Source organism: Colobus angolensis, unplaced genomic scaffold, assembly GCF_000951035.1.
Source record: "Colobus angolensis palliatus isolate OR3802 unplaced genomic scaffold, Cang.pa_1.0 Scaffold75, whole genome shotgun sequence".
Classification (NCBI taxonomy): Eukaryota; Metazoa; Chordata; class Mammalia; order Primates; family Cercopithecidae; genus Colobus; species Colobus angolensis.
Window position 1 is genome coordinate 10,572,007 of NW_012121265.1, and position 7,297 is coordinate 10,579,303.

The window sequence follows — 7,297 nt, forward strand, 5'->3', positions numbered from 1 at the left end:
TAATGTCTTTGAGCAATTCAACGAACAGGTGATCTAGAGACATTTTTATTGCTCTAAGTACACTATACTATACCTCAGCCTCGTGAAAGGTGGCTCAGAAGTCAGCATTCCATATGAGAGTCATATAGGTCTAGAATGTTTAAAACAACATTCGAATATAATAGAGTGGCTAGTAGTAAAAGTATGTCAAGTTTACTTTCCCTAAGGAAATATTCTTCTACCGAATTTGCTGAAATCCTTGGCCTATTATGGCACCACAAAGCAATGCAGTCCTCCTAGGAGCACCTACTCCTTAGGTTTGCCAATACATTTCATACATTTTGTAACAAATGAAAATCCTAGAACAGAACACAGGAAACATTGGTAGTTCATTTTTCCAGTTCTAGAAAGGCAGTTATTTAATTTTCTGTAAAGTTTGATGATGTCTCTTACTTTGTCATTAGAAAAATGTTAAGAAATTCAAAATGATGATAACTTTAAAGATATTAAAGATCAACATTTAAATTCAAACTAAAATATTTATAGTAAAATAGACTGATGCTTTTCACCTTTTCAAATTCCCAAATTCAAATTCCCAGAAGAAACATGTTTTTAATTATTGACATACATCTATAATGCTATATCTTGGTGTTCTTGCTTTATAAATGTATGCCTGTTGATATCCTGTTATGATAGATGGGGGTTTATTAATATTACTATCACATAATACTGCATCTCTAGTTCCTATTTTTCTCCTATTTTCCCAATAGATTTAATACAAATTATTTAAATAACCAGCCAATAATACTATCAATAAAATAAACTATGTTCATATTTGTTTGTTGTCACTTGTATAGTTTTAGCATATCCATTATAAATTATTTCTATCATTACTATTATATGGCTATCAGGATTTTTCCCCAAATCGCTCAAATAATTTTGAAAATGATGAATTTTTATTTTCTCTGAGATCTCTCTTTTGAAGTTTCTGTTTTCCATCCAAACAGTGAAATCTCTGTCAATTTCTTTTTGGATCTGTTACATATCTATTATGTTTTAGATGTTGGATTCTCTTTCTCTTTTAGTCAGCTAACTTACCCCATTTTCTGTGGGGTTCCTTCCTCAGTAATAGTTTCTTGAAAAAGATGCTTTGGAAGCAAAAAAAACAAACAAATCAAAACAAACAAAAACAAACCAATCCACAAGAAGAATTCTTTCAACTATAAGCTGAAATCAATTGCCCTGCCTAAAATTTCATAGATGTGGTTCTATTGTCTTTATCATCTGGTGCTGCTTGGAGAAAATACTGATGACTTTCTGATTCCCATATTGTTCTTGCTGTCTCAATGCATGTGGATATTTACTTCAGCCCGAGCAGTTGGAAATTCCACAAATATGTGCCTTGGTTTGTATCCCTCTTATTCGTTTTGACAAATGGTCAGTGGATGCTTTAAATCTGGACTTGTATGTCATTCAGTCCTGAAAAATCTGCTTGTAAATGTTCTTTTGAAAGCCATGATTTTCAGTCAGGAGTCGATGGTAAATTTTTTTAAAAAATGTTCATTATGTTCATTAAAAATCATTTATATTTTCATTCAAGCCATTTTTCCTGGTTTAATGATCTGGAGACACTGCTTGGTATGCTGGCAATGGTCACTGAATATATCACTAACTGCTCTCCACCCTGTGATATACTCAGCATATACTGTCTTGTTTCAAGCACTCTCTGTTCTCCCTTTCACGCACCCACATCCTGTTCATTCAGCAAAGACCAACTTAAGCCATGTTTCCTCTCTGACTATCCCAGTCCTTCTCTCTCCCTTTCCTGAAATCTTGTGGTGAGTTTTTCACACTTGATCACTGCTATACACATGGCAGTGAAAAGCAGGTGCTGTAAGTTTCTTGGTAGCTGCTCCTTTGAGCTCTTGAGAGCTTGCTCTTTCTAAACAAACTTTTAAATGCTACAGGTTGTGTGATGAGCCATGTTATGTTTTAATATTTAAATTCCTGGCAGCGGAGGGACTATAAGCTCTTGAATACATAATGGCATATTATTTATTTTGTTAATATTTAATCTCCAAAACATATAAACACCTTGTTATTTTGTAGCCCCATAGAATATTTTACATATTCTGAGAAAACATTTTACATATTTTGGAAATCCCCGATGTATTTCTCTTGCTCTCATTTCTTTCACCTTGTTTCCAAAAAAGTTTTAGGTGCTTTAAGAAGCAGAGAAACTACAGACAATAATAATGTTAATGAAGATTATAATACTCTGATATTTTAATTTATTAAAAAATATAATATTTCTCAGGACAAGTTTACTTGAACTGATCCTTGAGCATTTTATTAAAGAACAGCTAATTCCAGTTATCTCAGTCTCCCCCAGAGAAAAGTGCTGTAGCCATTTAAAAAGTCTTTGAAATTAGAGGACAGGAGAAATGGTTTTAAATACCTTAAAAATTGCAAATAGCTATGCTTTTGGTTTCCTTGTGATCTGCAATAATAAGGGAGGCAGTTAAAACCATCAGCGTTTTCACTGAGCTGAAAGCTTTGATATGTCCTCTAGCACAATATAAATGCCATAAAATTTCTGCATACACGGAAGACATTTAATTCATTTATTCTTAGGGAAGGGCAAATGAGACTTTCTAAGTCACTGTTTTCCTGTTTAATGACAATTATTTAACTGCATTGTAAAATTGGTTTATCAAAGTCTAATTTACATGCACTAAAATTCACCAGTTTTGTGTATACTTTAATGCATTTTGACAATAAATATGATTATGTAACTATTACCACAATAAAAAAAAATACCATCACTACAAAAAATACCCTTATCCCTGTCACAGTCAATGCTCTCCCTCTGCCCTTACCTGTGAAAAATGTCATAGCTGTTTTTTGTCACTACAGCTTTATCTCTTCTGGAAGTTCATATAAATGGAATCATACAGTAGGAAGTCTTTTGTGTCTGGTTCTTCTCACTTAGCATACTGCTTTTGAGGTTTATCCACGTTATTTCATGTAGCAACAGTTATTTTTATTGCTGAGCAGTGTGTCTGTATAAATCCATCATTATTTTTTATTTATTTATCAAGTTGAAGGATACTTGGGTGCTTTGCAGTTTGGGGTCATTACAGATAAAGCTACTGTTACCATTCATTTATAAGTCTCTATGTGAACACAGCTTTTTGTTGTTGTTGTTGTTATTTGTTTTTCTTATGTAATTACCTAGGAGCAGAATTGCTAGATCATGCAGTAAGTTTGTGATCCACTTTATAAAAAACTGCAAAACTATTTCCAAGGTGATTATTAGTATAGTATTTTGATTTCCCATCACTGATGTATGAAAGTTTCATTTACTCTGTTTTTTCTTTTTAATCGACACTTAATATTGTCAGTCTCTTGAACTTTAGCTGTTTGACTAGGGGTACAATATAATATCATCATAGTTTTCATGTAATTTCCCTAATGGCTAACATTATGTATCTTTTTCTTTGCTTATTTTTCATTTGCATATTATTAGTGAAGTATCTGGTCAAATATTTTGCACATTTTAATTTGAAATGGATAATTGATCTAAACACAAAAACTAAAGTTTTCAAATTTTCAGGAAACAAAATGCACAGGAGAAAACATTTGTAACTGAGGTTAGGCCAAGATTTCTTAGGTAGGATATAGGCAAAAATCATTGAAAAAAACATTAAATAATACTTTATCAGCAATTTTAAGACTTTATAAACACTTTTGCTTTAAAAAATGCTCTTAATAAAAAGACACAGGCTAGGAGAAAATATTTGCAAGACATATATGTGATACAGTATTTATACCTACAATATATTTAAAAATCTTATAACTCACTAATAAGATACACAACTTGATACAAATACGTAAATGCATCACTTTTAAACACAGCCATAAAAGTTGTTCTCACTAACCAAAGAGGTTTAATTTCTAAAATAAGTAACTTTTAAAAATCCATCTAAAATTTTTTAGGATTTAAAATATTCAATATGTATATTAATTGCGCTGGAATTTTACTAAATTTTAGAGAAGTGGGCCATGTAATGACACTCAAATTACATTATTAGAAGATTACATGACATGATGTAATAAGCAATTTTTAAGAGCAGACAGAGGCCTTCGAGTAGTTCTTAACGATGACCTTGGAGACGCATTTCATCAGATACATGTAAGTAGGACACACAGAGGAGAGTGGAGGAAGAGGCATTCTAACAATCTTTTTTTTTTTTTGAGACAAGATCTTGCTCTATTCAGGTTGAAGTGCAGTGGCACAATCATGGCTCACCGCAGCCTTGATCTCCCAGGCTCAAGCCACCCTCCCGCCTCAGACTTCACAGTAGCTGGGACTACAGGCATGCACAATCATGCCCGGCTCTTTTTTTTTTTTAATTTTTGGTACAGATGAGGTCTCACTATGTTGTCAGGGCTGGTCTTGAACTCCTGGGCTCAAATGATTCTCCCACCTTGACCTCCCAAAGTGCTGGGATCACAAACATGAGCCATCATGCCCAGTCACAAGGCATTCTGATTTTCACACAGCACATCTGAAGATAAAAGATCTGAGAGTAAATGCCAACTGCCTAATATTCGTACTCTCAGCAAATCCTCACATCCAAATAACTTCATTTTGAAGAACTAAGGGTTGTGCTGCTGAAGAGGGAGGGAGAGGAATTATTTGCTCATTGTTAAGAGGTGAAAAGAAGTATCAGGTTTCTAGATTTCTATGGTAAGGGCAGAGTGGCTGGTTCTCCTAAGGATCATGTGACCCTGGATGAAAGTCATGCTTTCAGTAGAAATAAATCTCTTCTCAGTGCAGCCCTCCTGTGGAGATCAGACACTTCTGTTCCATGGGCCTGTCTGGGAAAACGTCAGACAAGACAACAGAGAGAAGATGTGTAAGAAAGTGTAAGGTAGTGGCATTAGGCAAGGCCTAGAGACGGAAGGGATTGAGAGACTGAGATTAAAGATAATACCTAACACTTTTTTTTGCCCTTGTTATGTGCCACATTCTTTACGTATATTAACTTATATACCAAGTAATTTACATATAATAACTTATTTTGTCCTCACAGATACCCGTAATGTAGATAGCTCACTAAAATCCCTGTTTCACATAAAAAGGGAACTAAGACAGAGAAAAACTAGATTTTTTATTTCAGGCTACGCAGATGGTAAGGGGCAGAGCCAGGATTTCACACAGGAACTCTTGATTCAGCCTCCTGTGTTTTCTTCAGTTATGGAGTGGGCTGCAAGTAATTTGTTACTAATCATAGTTAAAATAATGAGTCCGTCAAGGATTTACATTTTAATGCTATCTCAGAAACCTCTCCCACTGAATTGCATTTTAAAAAATTAATGTCTGTGTATTAAATCCATTAAAGAGGAAGTAAGAATCGAACTTAGCAATACTGGTTATCCACGTCTCCAAACATATGTCAATTAATCTGCTGTGGTGGTTCTCAGACTTCACTGGGTAGGAGAATCACCTGGGATACTCTTTAAAATGTAGGTCACTCGACCCTGGCCCCAGAGATTCTGATACATTAAGTCTATTTTTAGAGCCCTAGAATTGATATTTTTAACAAAATCCTAAATGTTTTCTTCCCCCCATAACCTTCTGCGTTTTGACCATTTTTATAAAATTGGCCGTTGGAGGATGTTGCTGACCACAACTGCACCAAGACAGTATTAATTTCTCCATATATTAGACGTAAAAAACTTTCCTATAAACTCATTCCAATGCTGACCACATAGTATGCAATTATCTATTTGCTTCTCTATTTCTTTATCTATCTATCTCTGAGTTCTGGAAGGCTCTTGAAGCCAATTCTTATATATACGTGACTACTATATTTCTAAAATCTTCCACACAATTTACATAGAGTTGGAGCCCACAATGGGACTGTGGTTTAATGAATGATTATAGAAATGAGCAAATAAAAATAACATGGTTTGGATCATGCATAACATTATCAGATGGCTGAATTCAGTATGCAGGAATGCTACATTTAGTTAAATATTTGAAGAGAGTACATTTTCAAAAAAAGATATTAACACGTGAAGAATGTTATGAGCTTCCTAGAAAGCAGTTTAATATATGCAGACATAAGCACATATTAAACATAGCACCAGAAATGGTAGATGATGCCTGGGCCTTTGTCTTACTAGCAAGATGGTCAGCAGCATGAGACTAATATTGTGTTTTATGTCCACTTTGCACCATCCTTGCTGATTAATCATAAAAGCAGGCACATCTATCAAACAAAAGCCACATACCAGTGACTTGTTGACACCTTAATGCTGCTACTTTATATACCTCCCCAAGATTTGGTTGACTTTTAGTTCTATTTATTTTTTTAGCTCAGCATTCTGTGCGCAGCAATTTGAGCTGGCTTCGATGAGTGGTTTTGAGCTTTCCTTGTTTTCTTCCTGAATCTTTTGTCAACTGACTAGTCATCTTGAGGTCGGTTGCTCCAGGATGGTCTTACTTACAAGTTTGAAAGTTGGCTGGCACCTGACTGGGGTTGTTCTTATGATGGAAGTAGGATTTCAAAAGGGTTAAAAGAGTGTTCAGAGTCTGTTGTGTTAGATTAATTAATTTTAATTTTAATTATTAAAATGACCTCAGTTATCTATTTATACACATTTACTACCTTTAAAATGTGAATTTGTAGCTCCTTCCATCAAGAAGTAGAATCTGTTTCCCAGTCCCTTTAATGCACGCTGACTCTTTGAATTGTGTTGGAAAACAGAAAGAATAAATGTGCTGGTTCCATGTCTAAAGATTAAGAGGGCTGTCATACTTCTCCTGACTCTCTTTGAAATTGGAATCACCATGTGAAAAGATATGGGTTTGCCTGCTGGATGATGAACAGGCCCTGCCAAGATCAGCCACGCATGACACAAATTGGCAGAACCACTCAACTAATCTGTACATTTCCAAGCAACAAAAAAATGCTAATTATTTTAAGATATTGGGTTGTGAGTGATATGTTATACAGTGAGAACTAACTAACATTCCTTTTGCAGCCTTGGTTAGAAAAGACACAATGTCACTTACACCTCAATTTACTGGCCAAAGCAAATAAAGCCCACCAGGATTAAAGTGTGGTACAATTAATTCCAGCTCTTAATGGGAGGAGCTACAAGGTCATATTGCAAAGAATTTGTATACAGGGAGATATAAAAAATTGGAGACATTTTAAAAATCAATCTACAACAGCTTGAAACATTTCCCTCCTTCCCTTCCCTTCCTTCTTTCTCTTTCTTTCTTTCTCTCTCTCCTTCTTTC